This window comes from Sciurus carolinensis, chromosome 2 (assembly GCF_902686445.1).
Source record: "Sciurus carolinensis chromosome 2, mSciCar1.2, whole genome shotgun sequence".
Lineage (NCBI taxonomy): Eukaryota > Metazoa > Chordata > Mammalia > Rodentia > Sciuridae > Sciurus > Sciurus carolinensis.
Window position 1 is genome coordinate 138552725 of NC_062214.1, and position 17567 is coordinate 138570291.

Sequence of the window (17567 nt, forward strand, 5' to 3'; positions counted from 1 at the left end):
GCAAAATGCTCTAAGTGATTTCTTTGAATAATTTAATCTGGGTGGGAAGGGGTAGAGGAAGGAGGTAAAATAAGTGATACTGAAATGGAGCCAGACTTGGTGAACCTGCTTTGGGCTAGTTGTCCTCCACTACCTTCATCAAGAACTAAATGAAAACAAACACCCATAACTGACAAGAAAAGAATATAAAGGTCTACAGACAGTAAATAATGTGACTTTCCTTGTTATGAAACAATTTTTACAACTAAAGAAAAAAAAAAAAAAAAACCCTGCAAACTGTCACCCATGTTATTTGCCTTACCAGATATTCCTTCAGACTAAGCTCCCCAATTTTCCTATTTAATCATAAAAAACTGGAAAGAACAATACAGCCAAGAACTATCCTAATAATGTAAATAAATGTATTTAATTAAATAATACTGGAATGACTTTATTAAGAAATGGTATTTATATTTAAAACATAAAATAAGAGAAACATCCTTAAAATGTAAGTAAAAATATGAAATTTTATAAAATATATTATGACAATGCCATAAGTATAGTTATAAACACACAAACTAAATAAATAAATAGCAAAATAACCATGATTAGCATTGGATGGTAGAGTTATTAATGACCTTAATTTTCTTCATTATAGTTTCTGTGTTTTCCAAATTAAATAGGATTGGTTTTAAAATTTTTAAAAAATCTTTAAGGTACTTCCTACATATTTTTCCTCCACAGGAACTGATTAAGTAGGCTAAATAGCTTTCAGAATATTCTATTTCATGTCACCTTTACCCAAGGACATCTGTCAATCATCTCATAAATAGATGTTCCTGTTGAAAGACTATAAGCCCAAGATTCATACTGAGGTTATATCACAGAGCATATAGTAATAAACCAAGCAGGCTTTCCCTTTGTGTTACTGTTACCTATAGCAAAGACAAAAATCTATTCCTGAACATGTGGTTGTCCTATGATACCCTTTTTAAGCTTGAGAATTCAATTTTTCAAGGCTGAACATATTAGTAAGACCTCTTTGGTTAGAGGTGTCACCTCTATGCAAATATAGGTAAACTGTGGGATCCAAATAGATGGCCACCCCAAAATAAAGAGTTCTGCATTACATATAAGTCAGGCCATCAAGGTTCTAGTCCTGGTTATGTTACTGTAACAGCTATGTGACCTTGGCAACTCAGAATGTTAGTTCCACATGTGTGAAACTAGTAAGCTGGTCACTTCACTCATCAAAAACCAATGGGTTTTAATAAGAGAACAAATGACATCTATAAAGACATAAACATTAAAGACTCAAATATAGAATGAGATGATACTTAGGTCAATGTAACAGCTATGAAAACATTCCCAGAAGGTCCAGAATCTGTAATCTATAAGCTGTGGTCTGCCACTAGCAAGGTGTATGATTTTCCATAAATCATGTGATGTCCTTGGACCATTGTAAAACAGGCAAGTAGATCAGATGATTTCCAAGTCTGTTCTAACTCTAAGTTCTATGATCTGAAATTCAAATAAGAGTCTAGGGAAACAGGCAGTAAAGGATTAAAATAAACATGAAATTCTCTGACTTCCTTGTTTTTATACTGGGTTAGATTTTCTTCAGTTGTGTTATTTGAGGGATGAGTTAAGTAACTACCACATTCCACTTGGTGGTAGGATTGCAATTATGTTTTTTTAAACAAGAAATTATGACAAGGTTAAGAGATAGAAAATCCGTTATCCAAATGTTAGCTATTTCTTTACATATAATAATTAGCTATTGAAGGCAAGGAGTATCTAGCACTTTCTGGCAACTAGAGAGCACTAAAATATTTATTTGTTAGGATCACTGTTCCATTTGAATGAGGATGGGCTGGGAGCAGGCAGTCTTCAATGGATGATTCCAGATTTTTTTTTCTGATTCAGAAGACTCTAAGTCTTTGGTACCATTAAATATCCAGTATATGTTTATGGTCTAGCACAGTGAGAAGGATTAATTGGGCTATATAATATTTCAGTTACTCTTAAGGCTGTCCAAATGTTTCAGCAAGATTTTATTGTATTAAGTGTCAAAGGAAACTCAGTACCTAAAAATTCAAAAGAAACATTCTCTTTCTCCCATAAATTAGGAGCAATTATGCTTCCCACCTATACTCTAACCATTGAATGATATAATAATTTTCAAAGACATGGATAATAAATAAGGATGTGATCCCAAAGTTTTTCATCACATTTCTTTTTATCTTACACATAATTTAGGTTAAAAATATTACCTACATTATTATTTTAATCAAAAGTCAGGGCACTGTTCCACTGTGGCCTAGCTGGTGACTTCTTCCCTGCACATGGGCTATGTGTACACCACAACCAGGGGTTATAACATTGTTATTAACAACAACTGGAATGAGCATTAGTTGCACTGTCACAGAATTGGCAATTCACTGACATTAGATCAACAAGATACTATTACAAAACCATCAATCAAGACTTGACAACATTGTGCTTAACCAGAAATACTGAAATACAATTTGATTAATCAATGCCTGTACTATTATATACCTAAATGAGGAACTTCTTTCTGTAATTTATTTAATTATACATATATTTACCTTCACTTTCTGTTTGATACTACATTATCACTGCAACTGTCCTTTTCACATTACAACTTTTTGACACATGGAAAATAATTTGCAATAAGGAAAAAATACATGCATATAATTTTATATTTTTGGCAAAATTATTCAACACAATCTTCTCTAAAAATAAGGGGCTACTGTCACCACCGTGATTCCTACACACTTACAATATTTAATTATAGCAAAATGTTTACATGAATATCAGTCTGATTCAATTTCACAAACATTTTTAAAATGTCCACTAAATACAGGTCACAGATACATATTTGGACTTCCCTGCACTCAAGGAGCTTACAAAAACATTTTAGTCTCTCTTACATATAAAAACTGTGACAGTCAATTGTTTTGTTAAGTTTGCAAAAGAGATTTTTCTCAAAGTTAATGAATTGTATTTTTGCTAGAGATCTATGTTTGAAAAGAGGACCATGGAACTGATCTTCCTCGAAGGAAAATGTCTTGGGTCTACTGGAAACTACTAAAACCTGTGTTTCTAAAACACTAATATTAAAGATATATTGCTTGCCCATCTCTACCATGCTTCTGAGAACACGAGTTAGAACAAAAAAAAAGAAAGTGATAGAGGTAGCTTATTATACAGATTCAGGATAGGCATAATAATAACTACCAGTTACTGAGTGATGACCAGGTATCAGGCATTACAAATATTATCTCACTAATACTCCAAAGAGGGTGTTTTAATCCTTGTTTTACAAATGAGGAAACTAGGATTCAAAAAGTTTGGGAAATGTGCATGAGGTCACTTAGCTATATTGTGGCAGAATCAGGATTCTGATCCAGGAATGTCTCACTTCAGATACCATAAAATTTCACTCATCAGCTGCCTCTACAGAGAGTGTACTTATGCAGATACCTACTATTTGAAACAAATGTCTTTGACTTTAACTTAATGCTGCACAATGCATGCATTTCCAGCAGCTCCCTCTCAGTTTTAACCTCTTCTTCCATCTAGATCTTTGTCTTTGACTTACAGTGCTTTATTATTATGATGATCATTGCTTTTTATCATTATTCATTATTTAATGGGGAAAGCTTGAAAGAGTATAAAACTGTTGAAACAGAGTCAGAATGGGTCTCAAATTGTTTTTTTATACTTACATAAATCTAAAATCCTAATACCCTCCCAGGTCAAATGCAAACTAAGTCTTCAAGAACACAAAGACTAGTTCTCTGGCTGACTGCTACATTCAATTATCTTGTCTGAAATAATGCAAACTGACACATGGGAACCTCAAAACTAAAATCCTAACCAGGGAAACAGAAGTGGACTTCAACCAACATAATTTCTCAATGGTGCTGGAATTAGTTTGGTAAAGGATGTGATACACTAACACTCAGAAAAGTCATATCCAGTTGTCACAAGGAGAACACACTATGAAAAATATAAGGACGAGGACAGGCTAAATCTTTTACTATTGGCCAAGAAGCAATGAGAAGGGGATTCCATGATTAGGACCTAATAATTCAACAAACAAAATTACAAAAGAAGTTACGTTATAATCTACATTTAAGCAATTGGAAGATAATTTTCTTGTTTATTATGTGCTAAATACAACCATCCATAAGAAAAGAGAAATGCCTGTTCTTCGTTTCCTTACTTGCAAGTCAATAGGTATTTATCTTAAAAAAAAAAAAAATGTCCATACTACAGTGGCTTAAAAAGTAGTACTATGTTGTGTAAGTCAAGGAATGCCTAGGATTGCTGGCAACTATGAGAATCTAGGAAAGAGGCATGGAACAAATTCTCCATTGGTGCCTCCAGAAGGAACCAGCCCTGTCAACACATCGATTTTGGACTTGTAGGCTCCAGAACTGTGAGATAATAAATTTATGTTGTTCAAAGTTTTAAAAAATGTTATTTAGCAAGAATTTTGAATTGGGAAGTAAAGCAGGAGTTGCATTAAATTGTGTTATCTTGGTGTGTCAATACAAAGGAATCCCCTGACACCAAAGTAAATGTACAAGTCAATATAGTCCATGTTCTACAACTTAAGGAGTATTTGTTAGCACAAATGCATAAACTAAATGGTGCTGTTCAACACAGTAGCCACTAGCCACATGTGGCTACTTAAATTTGTTAAAATAAGATTAAAAATTAATTTCCTGAATCCTATTGGACACATTTCAAGTGCTCAAGTCACATGTGACTCATGGTTACCCTTTTAGACAGTACAGACACAGAATATTTCCATGAATGGACTAAGATCTACTAGAAAGTGCTGGTTTAGAAGGATAAAATATAGAGAATCACTACTTCTTCTTAAAGAAATTCCCAACTTCTTATTCAATGCTGTGACTTCATATCACAAGTGACAGCTATATTCCAGTCTCATAAATATTACTTTGAATTTACAACCTACAAAAACTGAACTGGTGCTTTATTGTGCGCAGTGGCAGATCAGCATCTAGTTTGGAGATGCTATTATCCTGACCTTTTTTTGTTGGCAAGAATTAAATGGTGCAGTTTCATTTGTATGGATTGGAACATAGTTGGGATAAAAAAATGGAAGACATGATGCTTCCTCTTCAACAATGACCTCAACTTACACAGTGTTCCTTTCAGGATTGACCCTAAGTGATTGTAAAGCATATTTCAGACCAACAGTAATCCTGCACTTTACCAAAAAACATAATAAGCCCTCAAGATAATAAAAGAATTAATCCCAATAGAAGAAATCTGTGAATTGCCCCTGCTCCCATGTTCTCTCACTGAGATAGAAATAATCTGAATTATATAAATTAAAAATGTCAGTGATCAAAACAGTCCACCCAGAAAGTAGATAATCAATATTCCATAGTGTCTACAGACCTCAAAATAGGTTTAGTGTCTTTTAAAATTATGTAAAAGTTTCAAGCTTCTCATAATCTATTCCTCAATTTTACTTCTATTTAATTATCATGATTCTATCCTATTTCTTTCTTGCCTGAATTGAAGTCTCCTTGAGAATTTTCGTAATATTTGTTTCTCAAGACCACTGCTTTTAGCATTAAAAACTTTTAAAAGGCTTTAAAAATTAAGGACTCAGTATATCTATAATATTTTATAAGAATGACAATGACAGAATAAAAATAGAGTCCTGCTATAATGGCAGCCTTGATTCAATATTATTCCAGATGGCCTCCACTAAGAGAAAGCAATGGCTAATGTGAGTCCAGAGAGGTATCATGACATACATCCTTGAAAATGTCTTCAAGACCTGTTTGCTCTGAGATAACACATAAACTGTGTCTATCCTCTGACTAGTCTTTTCTACTTATAATAAGCATGTGATATTTTGATGCTTAAAGTAAAACTGTAAATAAAAAGTTTATTACAGTAGCAAATGTGATATGAACTCTGATCTAAGCAAAAATAAAAGGAAATTATTTTAAAAATTTTTTATCAGCCTTCCTGCACTGCATGGCTTGATGAGAAGCAAGGGCCCTGAGAGGGACTTATAGTCAAAGAAGATTTGGTGGTTTCTCATTAAGCCCTTGGCAACGAATATTTCAGAAAATTAAGTAGTTTATAGAGCATATACTCTCGAGACTTTCCCTTGCTTGATTAGATGAGGCAACAATGCAATGTGGATGTGAATTTTAAACAGATGGGGAAAATAATCATAGAAAAGGAGCTGCTAGCTTTTGCCAAATTGTTGAAAGGTTCTCCTAATGGGCAAGCAAAATATACCTCATTGAAAAAGAAATTAGAGGGGATCTATCCACTAAAAACAAAAAGCCAAAGTTAAATGCCCTAACATTCAGGAGGAGGAATAAAGTAATGATCTGAGGAAGGTCCTGGAAGTTGCTGGTCTTATTCTGTTTCTTGACTGGGATGATAGCTACACATTAGTACACTTTGAATAAGTCAGAAAGCACTGTGCTTAATAATTTGTGCACTTTATGTATGTATGTTACACTTATATTTTTTAAAAATAAAAAGAAGTTAAGTGCCTCAACAGAGAGTCATAGAGACTAACCTCAGAATCTTTGTGGGTTTCCATGAAAGAAGCAACAAAAAAGGAATTTGTTTAACATAACACTAGGGCATGTTGTTGAGTCAGACAAATCTTGTTGTGGTGATATTTCTTCTTATGAGGTCCCTTTGTGAACATTTTGGTATGGCATTAGTCTAAGCTCATTGCTGCATACTAAACAAGATGTTTTTTGTTTGACTATTTGGTACTAACCAATGCAGTTGTCAGCCAGCAGCCATATGTACAAGAGCTCACAGATGCATATAACCTTCTGCACCGGCCACTGTAATGAAAGAAATATTCTGCCCACAGTGAGATAAAAATGACTTATAGTCTTATAGTTTTTCCTTAAGTTGTATATCAACATGTATAAAATAGGACCATTCATTCTAAAATTATAAATTCAAAAAGAAGATTGGATAACCATGCAGATTAAATTAATCAAAGAGAATCTCCAGTAATTGGTAGCCAGTTTAGGGCAATGGTCCCAACGTTGGCTGCTCAATGGAATCACCTGGGGAGTTTTAGCAGCACTGATGCTTGAGTTCCACCCTTAGATTGTGCTTCAATTAGTGCAGGACATGACCTGATTCTTGTGATTTCTTTTCTATCTATCTAGATGATTCTGGATTTGCAGTCAAAGATGAGAATTGCTCAGATTGGGACTTGGGTTGATAGCCTATCATAAGGCTATTTCAAGTAAGGATAATGCCAAGAGGAAAAATATGAGAATAAATAAAATGTTCTCGTGCTTAGGCAGGGTTACCATGCTTGTCCAGAGGCAAAGAATAATATCAAGAGATCAAGTAATATCTGTGGTTCAAGTTTCCAGCAGTTTTTTTTTACCCCAAACAAAACTGATTTTGTTTGGTTTGGAATCTCTACTTAGGTTTAGGAAAGTCAGCGTCATTTATCTGGATTGTGGCTGACTAATTTCTAGGATTTGGTGGTGGGAGGAAAGAGTCATAATTTTTTTTAATTTACAGAATAGCCCTTATACTCTCCTGCTTAATCTGAATGATGGAGACATTCAGGATATTATGTTGTTAGTAAAGTACTTTTTGATGAAGTATTTATGATAATACTGAACTACTATGTTTTTAGTTTCAACATAAATAATTGAATGCTCACTATGTGGCAGACACACTGCTCATATTAACTCATGTAACCTTCACAGCAAACCTATGAAATAGGTACTTTTATAAATCCTAAAAAGCAGGAAAAAGAACCATGATGAAGCAGAACCTAACAATGTTACCTATTAATATGTGTAAAAACAGGATTCAAAGCCAGACAGCCTGGTTCTGTCTTAAACACTTTATGCACAGAAAATTTGGAGAGGACAAATGGGTAGGGGTACAAATGTAAAGGTGGAAGTTTTAATTCCTGCAATGACTCCTCCTCCTCCACTTGCCCTGTATTTTTCAGGGTTCTAAATGTGCTATTCTGGCTTCTCTAATAGCTATGACTTGTTTTTTCCTTTCCTCCTCCTCCCTTCTCTGTCCTCCTCCTCCTCTTCTTCAGTCAACAAAATCAGGCTTACCAACTTGCAGCAAAACAGGGTATATCCCATGAGGAAGCTTAAAGTGTCATAGGAAGAGGATGTTAGAATGGGCTTATTGTAGGATAGCCTTATTGGCTGTATAGGAGATGAATTTGAGGGGGTCTGAAGAAGCAAGAGTTACTTACGTAATAGGTGAGATCAGAAAATTCGGACAACTATGATTCTTAACAGGGGTGGGGAAACTGTTAAGTATATCAGGTAGGGATGAAGTATTAAAATCCCCTTAGGTGATCCTCCTAAATAGACACATACCCCAACACATATACACACACACTCTCCCTCTCTCTCTCTCTCTCTCTCTCTCACACACACACACACACACACATGCATGCATGCACACAATGAAAGTCACTAGTTGATAAATATTGATGAGTCTCAAACCTTCCTGAATAGCCCACCAATTTTCCAACCACTGACTACATAATTAAAAATTCAGATACGTAACACACAACTCATTATTCCTCAGTACTTCTTCTGATATTCCCTGTCATGCTGAATGATATCAGACATCAGATTCACCTGGTTTCTGTGAAGCTTTTATTCACTCAACTGCCCAGATCCAATGGACCACCAAATCCAAGTGATTCTTCAAATCTACCCCTCCTCTTTCTCACTGCTACTGCCCTAACCTAAGTTTTCACTTCCCTCCTAAGAAAAACAACCACCTTTCCACTAGCCCCTTTATGCTAGTTTGGCCACTGCACCACCACTAATTCTCTAAAATTTCATTCTCTTTTCCTAAATAGAATATATTCATATTCCCTTTGGAAACACCTTTCATAGTCCTGTTGCCTATAGGATGAATGCAAAACCTCAGGTTGCATAAAATAACCATCTATACCTTCACCAACCCACTCTTTTAAAATTTTATCTCTCACCATTACCTGCCTCCTTCCCTCCCTTCAGACCTGAGACTTTAATTACACTAAACTTCTTGTCCTTCTATAAGTTGACCACAAGCATTCATGCTTTCATACCATTTTAGGTTTTACCTTCTCTGCCTAGAATGCCCTTGTTCACTCAGAAAACTCATGTTCACCTTTTAATACCCGACACAATTCTTTACCTCTTCAGAAAAATCATTCCCAGCCCTGCTTCTGGGTCTCATGCTACTGGTAGGCTTCTCCAGGTGCTGGACTCACCTTATTCTAAGCTGCCTTCACATAGTCAAGCTCAGTAGGCACTCAAAGCACTCAACATTAGAGAAATGTTACCTAGAAAGCTAAGTAGCTAGTGAGATCACAGTAAAAAATCTGTAAGAAACCAAATAACAGTGGCGAAATGGAGAGAAAGAAGTGGGCCAAGAAGTTAGGGATATTTTTGATGAGGGACACACAAAACAGAATAAAGAGCAGCATAACCAAAATTTTTGTACTTAGGAGATTTAAAGGTTGATGGTTCATGGACAATACTAGAGAATGAAGAGAATATATTCCCAATGATGGGTCCTTTTATACTCAACTTAAATCTATGTGAAATTCTTCAAATAATTTTAGAATTAAGATGGCACTTAGGTCAAATAATTGCCCTGACATCTTCAACAGTAATTAATACTAAAAACCAAGTGTCCTGACCTTTAGACATTTTCCCACTGTAGTATACAGATTATTTCATTAGATTCCATATATTGGACTTGAAAACTGTATATTCTGGAAGAAAACATCTAATTCCAGGGAGTTGCCAGATGAATTCCCTTAAAAGGGAGTTTCAAAATCAGGCTTAATATTCTATATTGTTTGTTTTTTTAACTCCTGCCCTTTTGTCCCTCAGCAGATTTACACAATGTCATTTTTAATGGAACACTTCCATCTCATGTACAAGTTTTCTCTGAGTCTGAAATCAATGACACCTTCATCATTAATCTAACAAGTATGTTCACTTACCTATTTTTCTGCATACAATTTAATAATTTTGTTGAATGGGCAAGATAGCAGATTTTTATGATTTTGTATGAAGTCTCTGAGACTATCTGGGTTTGAATGCTAGTGCTGCCATCAACAACATGTGCAAGCGTTACATACCTTCCTCAGTTTTCTGACTTATAAAATTAAATATTTGGCAGGTTCCACAAAACTTGGTTCTCCTCTAATCTTAGAGTGGGTATCTCAATAAATGTTAAGTATTATTATATTAACTGTTATTATTATCACTTATGTAGTGATAGTTCAGTGACTCATCCCTCTTGAGTATATGTGTTAATGATATCTGTCTTAGTTTATAAATTCCTTGGTCATTATTGGGGTGGAATAACAAAGGAGTTTTTAATATTTTAAAAATTAAAAGGAAAACCTTTCATTGAACTATATTTCACATATCCCCCCCAAAAAAAATCCACTCATTTAAAGTGTACAATTCAATGGTTTTCAGATGTTCACAGAGCTGTGCAACCAATACATTACCAAACTCTGAAATATTTTCATCAACCCCCCCCCCCAAAAAAAAGCCTTCCTACACTCTTTATCTCCAGCTTCAGGGCAATTCACTACTCTACTTCCTGTCTCCATAGAGTTCCCAGTTTTGGACTTTTCTTATGAATGGCTAATGTGGAATGTAGCCTTTTGTGGCTGGCTTCTTTCTTTAGCACAAAGTGTTCACGGTTCATTGTGCTTTAGTATGCATAAATACTGCATTCCTTTTCATTGTGGATTAATTTTCCATGGAATGGATACACACATTTTGTTTATCCATTCAACAGCTCATGGATATTTGTGTTGAAGAATCAACTTCTTGGCTATTAGAACTAATGCTGATATGAATATTCACATACAAGTATTATGTGTGGATGTATGCTTTCATTTCTCTGGGTATATACCTAAGACTGAAATTGCTGACCAGACACTACTGTTTAACACTTTAATCAAAGGTTTTGAGTGATACCTAGCACAGAACTAAATTCTACTATAACTTATAAAATAATCTTCAATAACTTAGAGAGTCACTCCAATTTCCTGAACATACCCTAGTAGTCATTATGCATTATGTTCTCTGCTGTCTTTAAAATAACCCATTCTTAAATGTTAATTATAAGGATCTTACCATATTATGAGTTGATCTCACCTTGAAATCTCATAAAAATAAACCATGAAAAAGCATAAATGTGAATAGCTCTTCATGCTATGATTATGAACAGAAAAAGAAGAAACCATGAATGTGTATTTATCCAGAACTCAGTTGTGTGAATCCACGAAACATTTTTTTCCTCTCCTAGTATTAACTAAAAATTTGGATATCCCTAAATATTAGCGATATTGCTGAATGCAATCTCAAAGGAGTTGAAAACAAAGCCACACAAAAACCTGCACACAAACATTACAGCAGCTTTAGTTGTTATTGCCAAACTTAAAATCAATCGATTTCCTTCAGTAGGTGACTGAATAATCAACAATAAAAAGACATGAGCTACTGAGCCATGAGAAGACATGGGAACCTTAAATACATATTGCTAAATGACAGAAGCCAGTCTGAAAGGACTACATACTGTATGATTCCTACTACATGATGTTCTGTAGAAGGCAAAACTGTACTCAGGGACTATGGGGCAGAGCGATGAGGGAGAAATGAACAGGTAGAACACAAGGGATTTCAAGGGCAGTTAAAGTGTTCTGTATGTCTCATAATAGTGTGGCTAGATGGCATTACACATTTGGCAAAATCAGTATGACACTGATTTGTAAATACTGGTATTAAAATATTAAATTTATATTTAGGTAATTTTATTTATTTGTAGTGGTTACATTTCAATTTTACTCAGAATGCAAAAGATCTCAATTTGAGTTCCTTGTCAGAAGTAGAGACATCAGTTGATTTTCTTAAAAAAATGTTGTTTATAAGATGTATGTGAACAATGTTAGGATGAAAAATAAATTAGAAAATTTCCTTCAATTACTCTCTGAATGCATCCTCATTTGTGCCATTTGCCTGACATTTATACATAACTACATTGTCATATCAAGAATAAAACTAAAATCAAGTGAACAGTAGTATAAGCCATCATAATATGTAGTCTGCCTAATCTAGGACATTGTAATTACCTCTGGTATTCTCAAAAGTAAAAGATATGTCAGTAAAGAAGCCACAAGGCATCAACTCTTCCTTTAAATTTATAGTCTACCATATTATAACATGTCTGTGTGTCAATGAATTTGTTTTATAGGTATTCATTAACCACTGACACACAAAAAATTTGTAAAAAAAATTAAAGTATGCTAAAGAAAGCTTATCCATTAAAATATTAGTATTTCATTTCAAATAGCTTGTACTATGCATTTCTGGATTCATTTTGCTTTTGTTTTGTCACAAAACTTGTTTCTTAAAAATAGTTTGTATGAGCCAGGTGTGGTGGTGCACGCCTGTAATCACAGTGGCTTCAGAGGTTGAGGCCGAAGGATCACAAGTTCAAAGTCAGCCTTAGCAACTCAAGACTCTAAGCAACTCAGTGAGACCCTGTCTCTAAATAAAATACAAAATAGGGCTGGGGATGTGGCTCAGTGGCCGAGTGACCCTGAGTTCAATCCCTGGTATCCAAAATAAAAAAAAGTTTGTATGTATTTCATCTGCTTTTCTCTTGACCAATTGCTTAGGATATAAGATGGTGACAATGAACTAGATGTAATGTTCCACCCCACCACCACCAAAAAAGGCATCTATTTCCCTAGCTGATTTTTTTTTAAGTTACTGAAGAAACACATTTCCATTTTCAGAAAACTAAGACAAGGAGAAAAACAACACAAAAAACAGAGGAAAAGAAAACACACAATAGTTCTAGAAGTTTTAACTCATGAAGTACCTTGAAAAAGTTATGTACTATGACATTCAAAGGAATCATTTTTAAAATTTATAACATAAGGTCTTTAAGTAATTTATATTTACATAAACTAATTTCCAAAATAAATAATTCTTAATAAGTGCTTAAAATTTGAGAGAAAAGATGAATCCTCTTATTGTAGACCATTTTTCAAAATTAAATGTCTAGAGCATTGTCATTTGCACAATATAGCATCCTGACTGCTGATAAAAATGACAGTACTGCTAATACTTAAATAGCTCTGCCTTAACCAAATTTGTTCACATATATTAATGTATTATTTTTGGACAATCTCGCTTATATTTTACCTATTATACTCCATTCACTCCATTCAAATTTCTATACATTTCTAATAGCTCCATCAGCTAACTTCTCTTTATTGAAGATAAATATTGTTCTAATATTGTTTATAAGCCCCTAAAAGCCTTCAGAATATACTACCTACATATTATACATTGATTTTCACAAGGAAAGATTAGTTTTGAAAAAGGAAAAACAATTTTTAATGTTTATATTATATTCCACAAAGCAGATCTCCATTGAATATTTTAGTAAAGTATGTTGCAGTCTTTTACCAATGTTCTTTGGTTCAGTATAAATGATATGGTAAATTTGCATTCAAATTCACGGAACTTTTCAAATCTGTTTCCCATTTAGCTGGCCAGCCAAAAACAATATTTTCATTTGTAAACAGCTGTTTCATAATCAGCTCTTTTGTACTATGTAGAATTCCATAAAATGAAGAAATTTTTATTTAAAATACAGGAATTGCATTAATCCACTGCAAATCATTGATTAGTTTTTGTATACTAGCACATAGTCTAGCTTATAAGGAAAGATTTCAAGGAAAATTTAAGCTTATGTCCAAATATAACATTACTTTAAACATGAGGTCATCTAAACATCTGTCTCCAATATATCACTGGGGATTTAAATCAAAAGTCTGCTAAACATGTACAATCATTCTGAAAATAAATAACAGGACAAATTTTGTCTTGATTATGATTATCATGCATTTTAAAAGGAAACATTTATTTTAATAAGAAAAGTCTGAACTAATTTAAACTTTATTGACATTAAGTAAAAATAGTTTCATACAAAAGTAAAAGATATATTTCAGTTAAAGAGACACTTCATTTATTTGCTGCTTAACAACTCTCATATTTTAACTGACATTATTATATCCTGATTTTTCACTCATACAAATAATTATCTTTCCATATATTTTCAATTGTAAAATATTGAAGAAAAAATATCTCAAGATCTGAAATTTTTTACTCAGTAACTGAAAAACTAATATTTTTTTCTAAATTTTCCTTCTGTTAGGGCAACTATGAATCCTCAAGAAGAACTAAAATAGTTATAGCCATTTAACTGATTCCTGATTTATTATTTAAAATTAAGAGAACATAATTACAAAACATAGTCAAGGCACAAAATTCACTCTAAAACTTCAAAATCAGCAAAAATGTACATATTTTAAAGGGAATTAATTAAACTCTACATTTCACTGTAGAATTTGTTTCCAATAAGTATGACTATTTAAATTCAGCAATGATTACTTTAGAAACTACCTAAATACTTGAGATGAATTAGCATTAAAAATAAGCCAAAATGCTTAATCATTAAAATCATTATTACCAAAACTAAAATTAACATTAGCAGTTGAAAAGCTGGACGTATTACCGAATAACATGTTCTTAGAAAAACACCATAATACTCCCCAATCCTGCAGAAATCACATCACAATCCAGCAGCAAGGGACATCAGTGTCCAGGTTCATCTTGCATCTAACTGGCTGTCACAGAATGTGACCTTAGAAGTTGATATTTATGGCCTTCTGAACCCCCTCAATTCATTTCCTCTTCCTGCTTATATCATGGAATTGTTAGCTTTGGTAATGGCAGTTTCAAATCATGTATTACACATTGGTCCATACAGGCAATGAACTTTAAAATGTATTTGCAGCACTGTGTGTGGAACTCCTTAAGTGCAAGAATCATGACTTACCTGGATGTCCATCAACTACAAGTGCATCTGACACATATTTGTGACTTGAAAATGCTAGTACGTTCAGGAATGAGTTAATGAAAGGAATATCTGACTAAAACCCAAGAATTGTTTATGCTGGTTCTGTTGAACAGCTTACTAGTAAGCTGCCTTAGTTTTTCCACCTACAAAATGAGGTTTATTCTTATCTGCACCCTCACTGGGATACTGGAAGAACTGAATGAGAGCATATATACAAAAGTAATCGTAAAACTAGAAGGGGTAAACAAGTGTAATGATTACTATGATTATCAACAGTATATCTAATTCAAAATCATATACACAGAGAAGCAAATACTGAATGTTAGTTGAAGTTTTTGTTGTTGATTTTCTGGGTTTTGTTTTGTTTTGTTTTGTTTTTTAATGTTCTGTGGGCTGGGAATGTAGCTCAGTTGGCAGAGCATATACACATTTCTTTTTTTTACACATATAAACAAATAAAGGGCTGGGGATGTAGCTCAGTGGTAGTGTGCCCCTGGTTTCAAACCCCACTGTCACAAAAAATACAAGAAAGAAATTTAAAAATTTAAAAATATTATTTTGGAGAAACGTTAAATTGAAATAAACTGCTCACAAAAATAATGTGATGTTAAAATATAAAGGAATTTTCTTTCAAACAAACAATTAGGGCTGAAGATATAGTTCAATGATAGAGCACTTGCCTAGCATGTGCAAAGTTGAGTTCAATTCCCAGTGCCACCCCTTCAAAAAAAAAGTTGAACATAAAATTAAAGAATTGTGGGCTAAGTAATCCCTTTAGAAAAGTAAAGTTTGGTGCTATTTTTTAAAAACTTTGTAAGATCTTAGGAACTTAATAATTAATGTCCTTTGGTTTACCAGGAAAGAAGTCTAGTTTTATTTAATCAATAAAATTGAGTTTAACCTGGATTTTAGCCTTTTCATTCCACAAGGTTTACTATTATAAAAGTTAGCTAAAGATCCTGAGTCAGCATAAGGAATGTAAGAGTATGTTTTCATGTGCTACCAGTATTTTTTCCCAAAATTTAAACAGACAGATATGATTTAAGTGGGAAGCATTCGAATTTATACTGGCTTTTGTTAAAATAGCACAGAATTGTCTTAATGATTGTTTCTTTAACTCTAATTTTTTCAAATATAAAAAAATGTAATTTTGCTTTCAGTTTCCATTTGTGTAATTTTATCTCATATTTTCAAAATGTGGGTTCCCATCTATTTTATAATTTCCTATTTCTTTCCAAGTAGATTTACTCTACTGTGATACTGGCAGTAAGGTACCCTTTTTAAAAAAAATCACTTAATTTGGATTTTTTCTATTCTATATTTATTTATTCAAAATAACCAAAACAAAATGTTCAAGGAACCATGTGTCGCTTCTTATATTTTTCTAGATTGTACTAACTTTTTCATCTTTCAAAATATGTACACTAGTAAGTTTACTTAGTAGTGTATTTTTTCTGAGCACTTTGATATGTTACAGGTTTCATCCTCAAGGACAGTATTACCCAGCCTTGGCTGCACATTGGAATCAGCTGGAGCAATTTAAAAAAATGCTGAATCCTGGGTCCAAACCCCAGAGATTCTGGTTTAATCGGGCTGAAGTTAGGCCTTGGCATTAGGATCTTTTAAAGTTACCCAAGTGATTTTAGAATGTAGTTCAGGCTAAAAACCACTGTTCTGGGAACTCACAGTCTTGTCAGAGAGATTAACACCACCAAACCACCAATTTATGGTGTGTTGCTTGTGCCAAACAGTGAGCTACTCTCTTTACATGCATTGTCTCATTTAACTCACAACTTTATGGGGAAATATTGTCACTATTCCTATTTTATGAATAAGGACATGAGGATTAGAAAGATTAAGAAACTTGCCCAAGATCTCGCCAATTGTAATTGACTGAAACAGAATCCCAACAGGTCTGTCCAATTCTAGTGTGGTAATTTTACATCACTGGCTCTCATCAAGGGAGAAACTATGCCAGAAAGCAGAATTTTAAAGGGGCAAGTCATAGTTCCAATAGATAGAAGTGACAAAAGAATTACCTTCAGGGATATAAAACCATGAAAATAAGTCAGATATTGGAAATGTCCATTTTTCGCCTTAGCCTGATTATCAGAATGAATTGTAAGTTTTCTCAAAATAGTAGTGGCTGAGGCAAAAAATGCTCCCAGGCAGTGTCTGGGTCTAGCTGCATACCTCAAAGTTGTCATGGACACAGGAAGGAACAATGAAGTCATTATTTGACTATTATTTTTTTAGTTGCTAGTCAGCATATAATTGTATCTGCAAACTGCATCTCTGCATTCCCTATGGATGGGGGGTGGGGTGCTGTCCCTCCTGGTAGTGACAGAAAAACCACAAACAAAACAGTCCATCTCAGGGGAAAGCCATCTTTATCTGTCAGTGTAAGTCAGTTAAGAAACAGAGCGGCAGGCAGCTGAAAAAACAGTTTGACTATTTTAAGTTTACAGGTGGCCTTATAATGGAAAGTTTTACACACTGAGATTCCTCTATAAGTTAAAAAAGTTTGGACAAAAAGGGACAAAAGCTGGCAAAAATTTTCATGCAAATGCTTCTCACCA

General features: G+C 33.8%; 1 protein-coding gene across 6 annotated transcripts in view; it reads right to left on the minus strand.

Annotated features, from left to right (window-relative positions):
• Positions 1–17567, minus strand: part of Slc25a21 (solute carrier family 25 member 21) — a 474768-nt gene that overhangs the window by 440205 nt on the left and 16996 nt on the right. The gene's annotated exons all lie outside the window — the stretch shown is intronic.